Here is a 12,500-nt window from a genome sequence, read left to right as displayed (position 1 = left end):
TCATGTCTGTTGGTGCTTCGTAATATAACGGTGCCAGACCTTTTGTTTCATCGCTTGTATATCCTGTGTGAGTTTTCTTAAACCACACTGGCCCTGTATGTGAAATCCTGACGTCTGGTATCCGTTTTAGCTTGTTTTCTTTGTCCTGTTTTTTTTTTTGTACTACACCAAAGCCATTGTTCTCTGCGGTGCATTCAGTGGACGGCGCAGGCACATAGTGCGTGGGCGCTGCTTTCACGACCCTGAATCGGTATAGTGAGCGAGTGAGTGAGTAGTATGGGGTCCTGGGCCATGCGCCGAGACCTGTAAGACTGTTCTGTGATTAATGGTTGGGGACGCGCCCCGCTAATTGTGGTCCCTGACACAGGCACACGTCCCCAGACAAAGCCGGACAGCGCTGGAGCAGGGTGCCATGCTCAATCACCTAGCAGCAGGACAGAGAGCCTGGCGTGCTACGGGGTTGGGCAGAGGAAAGGCGAGGTCACGAGATATCAGCAGATGACAGTTAGAGGAGAGTTAAGGAGGGTACCATGGGAGTCCCGTGCAGACCCATGGCTATAGGGATGGATGGGACAGGTAATGCAGGGTCCAACGACAGAGGCGGAAAAAGTACTCACATGTTTTACTTAAGTAAACGTATAAATACTGCAATGTGGAAGTAAGTAAAAGTCCAAAAATTCACTTGAGTAAAAGTACAAAAGTATCGGTATCAGAATGTACTTAAACCAAAAGTAAATGCAGTCATTGTGCAGAATGTCTCTTTTCAAGTTTTCAAATGTATAATAATCTTTTGAAAATAGCAGATCTACAAGCTCACAATGCGTCGCGATGCGACGCATTGTGAGTTTGTAGATCATTTCGGCTATGTTCTGTAATAATAATCAAAATCTAAAGTTTTCACATAAATGTAGTGGAGTGAAAGTACAATATTTGGATCCGAGATGTAGTGGAGTAGAAGTAAAAGTATTGTAAATTGTAAATACTCAAGTAAAGTACAAATACCTCAAAAATTTTACTTAAGTACAGTCTCTCTAAGTCGTCCTCAGACGAGCCCTCCATCGTTGCTTCCAGTCATCCCGGTTCTCCATACATCTGGCCAGCTCATTGGTGCTTTGCGCTCCTGCGTCTTTCTTGAGCACATCCACATATGTTAATGTGGGACGGGCGGGGTTGGAGAAAGGTCCTTTCTGTGTGGAGTTTGCATGTTCTCCCCGTGTCCCCTAGGGTAGGTACCCTCACAAAAAACATGCAGTAATCCCAGTCTCTAAACTACCTCCACCTGGCCAGCCGGGGCGCCTGATGGAACTGGTCGGAATAACATGTTCCCTCCACGCGCTACGTCCGGCCAGGTGAAAAGAAGCAGCTTGGAGAGGGGAGCTCTCTGGTGGAGCTGTTGCCCCCGTGACCCAACTACGGATAAGCGGTTGAAGATGGATGGATGGATGGATGGATGGATGGATGGATGGATGGATGGATGGATGGATGGACGGACAGACAGACGGACTCTGGTGTGTCCTTCACGTTTCACTAGCACCCAACACGTCCCAGCGTGGCACGGACCGGCTCTCTCTGTGAAGACAGAATAAATTACCCCCACATGCAAATATATATACTCTCCCACCTGCAGACACTGTGTTGTAAGTGAGGACAGATGGAGGCCATGATGAATCGGCTATATAGCTCCAGACTGTCGGCCCTGTCGTGAATCCACTTTACGGGAAGAGAAGGATCAAGGCAGACTGTTCTCATGTCGTCTTCATGAGGAAGGTGTGATCCATGAGGCGAACAGAACCGCAGCGCTGCCAGATGGGTGACGTGTCCTGTTCCAGCCCGGGTTGGGGACCATATTGTAACGTCAGTCTGTTAAAGAATAATAATAAATAAATACATAAAATAAACATTGCACTCTGTGAAACGTGATCTGTTCCTCTCAATTAGTTTGGCGATGTGACTTTGTATGTTTACACTTTGTCATAAATTAGAGACATTTCATTGTTGCCCTTGTGTGTGTGTGTGTGCGTGTGTGCGTGCGTGTGTGTGTGTGTGTGTGTGTGTGTGTGTGTGTGTGTGTGTGTGTGTGTGTGTGTGTGTGTGTGTGTGTGTGTGTGTGTGTGTGTGTGTGTGTGTGTGTGTGTGTGTGTGTGTGTGTGTGTGTGTGTGTGTGTGTGTGGAGATATTTGTCTGTGTGTGTAAAAGTGTGCATGTTTCTAGTCTGTGTGACTGTGTGTGTGTGTGTGTGTGTGTGTGTGTGTGTGTGTGTGTGTGTGTGTGTGTGTGTGTGTGTGTGTGTGTGTGTGTGTGTGTGTGTGTGTGTGTGTGTGTGTGTGAACATTTCTTGGCCATACCTTGGTCTCTCCCCAGCCCCATCACCCTGGGTCCAAGTCATTCAAGCAGAGCCCCCCCCCCCCCCCCATAGGCCCCTGGGTGCCTCCCCACAAAAAGTCCACAATGCTCTTCAAACAATAGGCCGAGGGGACAAAGAGCACATTTACACAAGTGGAGCTTTCTTTGAAAGCAAAAAGGCACCATTTGGAAGACTTCCAACCCCTCCCCTTAACCCCCCACCCCCACCCCCCCAAGAAAGAAAAAAAAACAGAGCCCCCTTTGCCCCGTAACACCCCTCAATTCCCCACCAAAAAAAAAAGAAACAAAACTTAGAGCACCATTCCAGTGATGGAGACGTGGGAGCCGAATATACGACGCCAGCCGAACTGCAGTCCCACCCACCCCCCAATTCCACAAGCAGCACCTCCACAAATCGGTCAAACCCCCTCTTTACGGGACAAAGGGCCTTTAGAGGCTGAGTGTATGTGAGGGCCCTGGGCAATGCCACAGTGGCTTAAGGACCGTGCATGGAGGCCCCTACGAGACATGTCTTCTACTCCCTCTGTCCTCTTTAAGGTCCTTGTGCCCCCCTCCTCCTGTCTCACTCTCGTGTTTCTAGTCTCTCTCGCTTAACTCTCACTCTCTCTCTCTCTCTCTCTCTCTCTCTCTCTCTCTCTCTCTCTCTCTCTCTGTCGTCCGTTTCTTCTCTTTCCCTCACTCTCGTTCTACACTCTCCATCTCTGTCTCGTTCTCACTGTCTCTCTTCCTTCACAGAGGGGTTGAACAGAAAGGTTGAACAAGTGGAGAAAGAGAGAGAGAGGACATGGGGACAGCATGGGAAGGGGGGTGGGGGGGTGGGGGCGTTGGGTGTTCTTATGTCAACACTGTGGTATTTTCCCAAAGATGCATATCGCCTCTATACAAATAGGAGGTGTATTTATAGGCGAGCGCCGTAGAGATCTGCATGAGAGGAGAGAGAGAGAGAGAGAGTTTGGCTGAGCTCTGTGGCCATGGCCCCATGGCTCTCCTTCCATGGATGGCCTTCCTTCATGGCTAGTGAAATTGTTATTCTTTAGATGCGTGTTGGCTGGGAAACACATGGGTTCTCAGGCGACCACACAGTACACTCTCCCTCCCCGACGTGGCGGCCCGCCGCAGAGGCTTTCCCATTGAAGAGAGAGAGAGAGGACAGGCCCGGGCGGGCCCCCACATACATCTTTGACTGGAGCCAACGAACGTCCCCCCCAGGCCCAGGCCCAGGCCCAGGCCGCTGTGTGACAGCAGGGTCCCCGCAGGGCGGTGGCCGCTGCGCCATGCAGCAAAGGGAATGCTGTGGGAAACACGGACGGCTCCGAGCTCACAACGTGTCGCTGAGCTTGTCGAACGGTATATTTTCACTTTTTTGAGGGGCGCTGGCCCCTCCCATGCCCAACTTTGCGGGTTTGTGTAAACACAAACATTGGCTTGATTGGCTGATCACCCCATAGCGATGATTTGATTGGCACAGTACATACTGTAGTACATATAAAAGTGAAGACGGAAAAGTGAGTACCGGTATTTATGTATTTAATTATTTCATTTTAAATTGTTACTTTTTTTTGCCCGAAATGCCCAAACATGGGTTACAAACAAGTGATGTAGGTTTTTCTCAGACGGTATACCATAATTAATCCCTGTGCGACATGTGCACGAATAGGATATACGCTTGTGCGTGGCCAATGGATGAAATGGTTAGCAGACGGTATACGCTTTTTTTCCCTTTCGGCACGGCATACTACGTATTATAGCATATAACGGCAGACTACACCACTGGTTACAAGCAGTTTGTTTTGATGGTGAGAGGCGTTATCAGAGGTTAGAGTTGGCATTTAGATCCATTAAGGGCCATCCATTCTCCCCCGAGGGCCATGCCGGATCACTGAGCCGTCTCATGTTTTAATTCATTCGACCTTTTATTGCAACAGAGCACTACAGCAGTCAGAACAAGGCCGCAATAATAATCATAATAATCATAATAATATTAACCTGGAGTGCATCAAACTGCAGCAAATGAAGTTTTAGTCATATTTTCGTCATCTGAAATGTATTAGTTGACTAAATATAAGAGTTTAGTCGACTGCATCTACAGTTGATTTAGTAGACAACAATGTATTTTGGCGGTCCTTGATGGCGTCGTAGTGGCAGACGTACGCACGTACACACATACAGAGACGTGGTGCAATTATATTAGGATATTTAGTCTTAGTTTTAGTCATCATAGCTTAGTTTTCATTTAGTTTTTGTCAGTGAAAAAGGGTATAGTCGACGAACATTTTTCGGGTAGGCGTGCTATTTCCGGTGTGCGGCACGTCATGCGATGCCGGGGCATAAATAAGCCTAAAGAGGTCACCCAAAAGTTAAAACCAGACGGGCAGGTAGCAAGCGGTGTGTCACAAGAGAAGCCTCCTTGGGCTGGCACGCACAAACTGCAGAGACTGCTCAGAGGAAACCTGGCACCTTGGCATGAGCAAACACAAAAGAGCAAAGCCTGGTTCACGCTTTAGTCAACAATGGAGTAGCACTTGAACTCCCTGCGTGATCCGCGGGCGATCACCCGACCCAGCCCTGCCTGAGACCGAAATAACATTTGATGTTTGGAAGCGCGTGCTACCCACTCAAGCGTCAAAAATATCACCACCAGATACCAGTCAGACCGGTAGTGACTCCCTGGAGTGTTCTCTCTGTAGTTGTGTGCACGTGCGCAAGCACGCACACACACACCTCTGCACAACTCTATCCTGCTTGAAAAATATAAAAGCCATTTAAAAATAACTGTGAGGAGTTTGTTCCCCAAAGTGCCATGCATAGTTTAGACCAGTGTTTCTCAAGCTTTTTTGGGCCAAGTCAACATGTCAGTATCGTTTTCAGTATCGTGGTCAGTATCATGGTCAGTATCGTGGTCAGTATCATGTCAGTATCGTGGTCACTATCATGTCAGTATCATGTCAGTATCATAGTCAGTATCACGGTCAGTATCATGGTCAGTATCATAGTCAGTGGTAAAGGAGGCTGAAATCAACCAAAAAAGAATACGCACATCCAAGTGCCTACTAGGCAGGGTGCTGGATTAAACAAAGTCACAAGTAAATAAATGAAACAATCCGCACACCATTTTCTGCTCCGAGATTTCTTTACTTGAAGTGGTAACGTTTCTGTACACATGTGTGAAGGTCTGAAGAAGGGCTACGGCTCGAAGCGTTTAAGTAAAGAACCCTCCCCCCCCCCCCCCCCCCCCCCCCTCCACTGTACGACACGATGCATCATGGTGCGATATAATAACCTATCAAAGCTTGACGTTAAATCGCTTTAAAACAAACGCGGCTACTGCAGTTTTCTCTCACACAAATTCAAACCATTTGAGAGTTAAGAGTTCAGCACCACAGTGCACGGCGGACCCACTTCAACTAATGAACTCAAATGTTTATAAGAATTGGCACAGCGGCCAAACAGTTCCAAGTACAAGCACAATTTAAGGGTGTGATATAAGCAGGCTAGGTGAACTTCAATTTAATAACCTCACATTCTTGCAGGCAGTGATAGTAACAGTACTGTACTGTACTGTACTGTAGCCTACCTGTTAATGATTTTGGGGCAGATGTTGATGATGATTTTACCAGCGTTAGCCACCATGAGACTTATACAGTTAACTACTCACCTAATGCCACAGAGGTTCCATGTTTATTCTATACTTCCAAAGTGTTTACGTTGTTTAAGTCACAGATGCATGGTTATTTTATTAATTTTTCATATCGTGAATATATGAACTTTGGCTAAAAGCTTGTGTTTACACTGTTTATGTCAACTGTCATGGCAGCTTGGCTACAACCGAAACATACTTCCTCTTCCTCTTCAAAATAAGAGCTACTTGTAATGATTAGTCAACACTAGTTTTATTTCTAATTCTACTTACAGGACATAGACATTTGTAGCACCCTGAGATAATGCTTTGAATGTGCCCGCTGCCTGCTGCTCGCCTCGTACCAAGAGGCAGTGCTTGCAAAGTGCGACCAAGTAAAGGTCTGTGACTGACTGCGTGATCGTGATCATCTGACAGCTGGAAGGCCGGGACCCTGGAGTCCTCCAGCTCCCCTGACGGACCGCCCCAGTATCAGGTCAGTTTCATCAACATGTTAGTATCCTAGCTGTCAGTATCATGGTCAGTATCATGTCAGTATCATGGTCAGTATCATGTCAGTATCATGGTCAGTATCATGTCAGTATCATGGTCAGTATCATGTCAGTATCATGGTCAGTATCATGTCAGTATCGTGGTCAGTATCATGACAGTATCGTGGTCAGTATCATGTCAGTATCGTGGTCAGTATCATGTCAGTATCATGGTAAGTAGGCTATCATGTCAGTATCATGTCAGTATCGTGGTCAGTATCATGTCAGTATCATGTCAGTATCATGTCAGTATCATGTCAGTATCGTGGTCAGTATCATGTCAGTATCATGGTAAGTAGGCTATCATGACAGTATCGTGGTCAGTATCATGTCAGTATCATGGTCAGTATCATGGTCAGTATCATGTCAGTATCATGTCAGTATCATGGTCAGTATCATGTCAGTATCGTGGTCAGTATCATGTCAGTATCATGGTCAGTATCATGTCAGTATCATGTCAGTATCATGGTCAGTATCATGTCAGTATCATGGTAAGTATCATGTCAGTATCATGGTCAGTATCATGTGAGTATCGTGGTCAGTATCATGTGAGTATCGTGGTCAGTCTCATGTCAGTATCGTGGTCAGTATCATGTCAGTATCGTGGTCAGTATCATGTCAGTATCATGGTCAGTATCATGTCAGTATCATGGTAAGTATCATGTCAGTATCGTGGTCAGTATCATGTCAGTATCGTGGTCAGTATCATGTCAGTATCGTGGTCAGTATCATGTGAGTATCGTGGTCAGTATCATGTCAGTATCGTGGTCAGTATCATGTCAGTATCATGGTCAGTATCATGTCAGCATCGTGGTCAGTATCATGTCAGTATCGTGGTCAGTATCATGTCAGTATCGTGGTCAGTATCATGGTAAGTATCATGTCAGTATTGTGGTCAGTATCATGTCAGTATCATGGTCAGTATCATGTCAGTATCATGGTCAGTATCATGGTCAGTATCATGTCAGTATTGTGGTCAGTATCATGTCAGTATCGTGGTCAGTATCATGGTCAGTATCATGTCAGTATCGTGGTCAGTATCATGGTCAGTATCATGGTCAGTATCATGGTCAGTATCATGGTAAGTATCATGTCAGTATCGTGGTCAGTATCATGTCAGTATCGTGGTCAGTATCATGGTCAGTATCGTGGTCAGTATCATCATATCAGTATCATCATATCAGTATCATCATATCAGTATCGTGGTCAGTATCATGTCAGTATCATGGTCAGTATCATGTCAGTATCATGGTCAGTATCGTGGTCAGTATCATGGTCAGTATCATGTCAGTATCGTGGTCAGTATCATCATATCAGTATCATCATATCAGTATCATCATATCAGTATCGTGGTCAGTATCATGTCAGTATCATGGTCAGTATCATGTCAGTATCATAGTCAGTATCATGTCAGTATCATGGTCAGTATCATGTCAGTATCGTGGTCAGTATCATGTCAGTATCATGGTCAGTATCATGTCAGTATCGTGGTCAGTATCATGTCAGTATCATGGTCAGTATCATGTCAGTATCGTGGTCAGTATCATGTCAGTATCGTGGTCAGTATCATGTCAGTATCATGGTCAGTATCATGTCAGTATCATGGTCAGTATCATGTCAGTATTGTGGTCAGTATCATGTCAGTATCGTGGTCAGTATCATGTCAGTATCATGCTCAGTATCATCATATCAGTATCACGGTCAGTATCATCATCAAGTCAGTATCAGTATCATGTCACATCGCAGCGCGTTGTATAAGCTTGTAGATCTGCTATTTTAATTGGTTTTAATGAATTACTGGACCTTTACTTGTAACAGAGAGTGTTTCTAGCTACAGTACATTGCATGTGCAGTATTGATACTTTTACTTATATAAAATGTACTTGTGAAATGTGAGTAGGCCCACTTTGTCCACCACTGTTAGTGTGGGGAGAACAACATGGCCTCTCAGCTTGTTGTTGTGATCAACATTACATTCCTCTCCTCCCCTGTTCGTTCCCCTGCACAGCACACACTCCCCCTCCCTCCCTAAACAGGCCCTCCCAGATGACATGACAGTTTCTCACATAACCAGCCTCCTCCGCTGTTTGCTATAGCGCCGCGGCACTTTGTGCATCACACTCACAACAGGCCCTGCTATCCCGCGCAGCGGGCGCTGGCTTTAGACAGCCACGTACAAACACACCTGAGCAACACAGACAGGGCCCTGCAGGGAACGCCAGGCAGCGAGGGACGTGTGCGCGCGTGTGTGTGTGTGTGTGTGTGTTGTTGTTGTTGTTGTTGTTGTTGTGTTTGTGTGTGTGTGTGTGTGTGTGTGTGTGTGTGTGTGTGTGTGTGTGTGTGTGTGTGTGTGTGTGTGTGTGTGTGTGCAGGTGTGCGTGCATGTGTGCGCACACCTATACATCATTTCTATGTATGTGCAGAGTGTACTCACATTAGTGTGTCCCTTTGTATAGTATATGTGCACGCACACGTGTCCCTATTTGACGGTCTGTGTGTGTGTGTGTGTGCGTGCGTGCGTGCGTGCGTGCGTGCGTGCGTGCGTGCGTGCGTGTGTCCTATACAGACCGTGGCGGTGCAGTAGCCCTGTTAGACAGCATTGACGTCTCTCCACCTCGGTGCTGGCACACTGGGGACTTATTGATTAGCATTAAGCATCCATGCAGATGGACAATAAAGAGCAGGTGAGTGAGAGAGGGCCTGGGGGGGGGGGAGAGAGAGGGGTGAGGGGGGAGACAGAGGGGGGAGGGAGAGAGAGGGAGAGGGGGGAGAAAGAGAGAGAGAGAGGGATAGAGGGGGTGGGGAGAGAGAGAGAGAGAGAGAGAGAGAGAGAGAGAGAGAGAGAGAGAGAAGGTAATCAAATGGAGGGGGTAGACAGGAACAACTGGTGAAACATGATGAGATACTGTACAAACTCTTCCATTGAAAAGCACGGAATTAGATGAAAATATTAAATATATTTTGTATGCATACAATTGTGAGAATCTATAAGTGCACATCAACGACTTGTTTTGACTCCCAGGTTGTGTAGGCCAGGGCACCAGAAGTATTGTCTATATTTTCCAATATTAATTTCTAAAGCGTATTCTCTGTAGGGGTGGGCGGTATGGTGATAATTATCTTTTATTTTACCTTTTATTTTTTAAGACACGGCTGAAAGACCTCAGCACGGGCTAATGAATTAATCAACTAATACGTGGCAGTTTATTAAAACCTCTTAAACCCCAGGGGGGTCCAGGGGGGAAATCAAAAACATCAGAGTTGGAACCGGAGACCAATTGGGTCTCCATTTACCCACTGAGAGCTGTTCATGAGGTGGACAGCCGCTGCCCCCACCAGCGGGGGCAATGGGGCTCAAGAACTTGAAAAATAACCAACATGAAAAAGAATCATGATAATATCGTGGATCATGATACTGCTTGATTCAAAGAATCGTAATATTATATTTTTCCATATCGCCCGCCACCCCTAATTCTCTGCCATTTCCGCTTCATGCCAACAAAGAGATGTTTTGGAGCGTTTGTTAGTCACTGCCTCTGGCTTCAACATGGCACAGGTGCATGCTCGTCAGACTGACATCAGTGCACGGCTGCGCCTGCATGCTCGTCAGACTGACATCAGTGCACGGCTGCGCCTGCATGCTCGTCAGACTGACATCAGTGCACGGCTGCGCCTGCATGCTCGTCAGACTGACATCAGTGTACGGCTGCGCCTGCTCTACTTGTCACTTTGAATATCATGGCCGAAATGGTTACATTTCAGCGTTGGTAGAAAGAAAAAGTACATGATTTACTTAGAGTAAAAGTATAGCAACACTGCAATGTAATGTTACAAGTGAAAATCCAGAATTCTCAGAAGTAAATAAAGTTTTAAAACAATTGGAGTGGAGTAAAAGTTACAATATTTGCCTCTGAAATGTACTGACATTTTGAAATACTACAGCAGAGTAGTACCTCTAAATTGTACTTAAGTACGGTACTTCTAGTAAATGCAATTAGTTACTTTCCACCACTGTGGTAGTTATTATTTAGTCATGAGCTCTCATGATACTTTTCATTGATTAATTTAAATGTTCATAAAACCCTCATACGGACTTACCCACTTTCAACCTGGACGTGTAAACCAAAATAAAATTAACATGTTTTCAAAAATAGCAGATCTACAGACGCGTTGTCAGCTTGCAGATCTATTTCCACTATTGTTGCATGACGCCGTCATACGACACACTATTCATTTATGAAAAATCCCCAAAGGTTTCTGCCCGACAGCGATAATATCCTTGTAGTTGCCCCGCGGATTCATTGATAATTGTGTGTGCAAACTGTGCATGCACACATAAAACACAGTAGTGAATGCAGCCCAAAGCTGGTGGTAAGATCCATCTAAGGCTGAATACTGATACCGATACTGAATGACCGATAGTGGACAAGTACCGTGAGGGAAAGTTGAAAATAACTTTGAAGAAAAATGTAGGCTATAATAAAGAAATACCTCTGAAATCTAGTTTTTAATCGAAAGTTGTGAGCAAAGTTCCAGACGCAGGTTCCAAAGAATAAATAAATCCAACGGCCAAAGCAAATGCCACCTTTAACGTCATATTTAATGTTATTTAGTTACTCAATAAAACATATACAGATATATACAATATGCAGGAAAACAGACGACTGCACTTTACATATTATTTAAAAAAAGGAAAAACAAAACAAAAGAATTGCCGTCACAGTCCTCCCATCTATCGTTTCAGAAATTCAAATTCAACAGAAGCTTTATTTAAAGATTACAAGATTGCCTAACACACAGCAAATTTTCTCTTATTTTACATGTGCAATACCAATAGTCTTTTCCTTTTTTTACCCATTCCCTTATTAAACAGGCGCTCGACCCTTCCTATTCAGTTCCCATTGGCTGCATTGTATACGAGTGGTTGAGACGTTCAGGTGATGGGAGAGGAGAGGAGAGGAGAGGAGAGGAGAGGAGAGGAGAGGAGAGGAGAGGAGAGGAGAGGAAAAAGCCATACAGAGAAAGAAAGAGGCATGTTGTATTCAGGTGAAAACAAAATGATGAAGTTCTATCCCCGACGCTGACACAGGTCAGTGTGATGTCATGATTAGGGTCAGGAACCTTTAGGATTTTAACGATTCCGGTTCCTTAACGATTCCCTCTTTACGGTTCCCTTTAGCGATTCCTATGAGGTTCCAAATGGACCCTTATACAGGACAGTAACTCTGAGAGTGTACAGTTGGAGGCCATCGATATTGTCCTTTTCTTTTTGCTGAGGTCAGTTAACCTGACAGTTAACCCATTTTGGTGTTTTAAACATTGTTATAATTTAGCTATTGAAAAATAGCAGATCTACAAGCTCATAGCACGCCACCAAGTGGCGCGCTACGAGCTTGTAGGTCTGCTATTTTTTTTTAAATCGTCAAAATATTTATTTCAGAAAACTGGAGGATTTAGAAGGATTTTTTTAAATTTTGAGGTCAGGCCTAAATGGGTCAAATGATAAGGGACAATATCGGTGGCACCCAACTGTACACATGGACCCTTATACAGGACAGTAACTCGGAGTGTACACATGGATCTGTGTACAAATGCCTTTGTACACACTCTCAAGAGTTACGGTGGTCCATGAAATTAAACATTTTGAGAACCGCGATTCCTCAAATGTTGTATGCGGTTCCCCAGGTTCCCTAGTCATGACACAGGAGGCCTGTTTGGGTCTGCCTCACGAGTCATGGGACATACAGGCTTATAGAATGTGGGATGACATGTGGCCGGTGGCCATTACTGGGAGTATGAGCACTATAGAGGGCATGCGCATGCATAAAGTGAGTGGCAAATCTATTGGGAAAAGCGAGTGGAAACGTGAGTTTAACGTCGTTTAATGCAATCATTTGGACTTTTCTGTTTGGCTGTCAAGGCCTGAAAGTAGGACCTGGGTATTATGCCACTCAGTCGGTGTTCCCACA

Source organism: Electrona antarctica (genome assembly GCF_951216825.1).
Source record: "Electrona antarctica genome assembly, chromosome: 12".
Classification (NCBI taxonomy): Eukaryota; Metazoa; Chordata; class Actinopteri; order Myctophiformes; family Myctophidae; genus Electrona; species Electrona antarctica.
Note: the sequence above shows the minus strand (reverse complement) of the source record.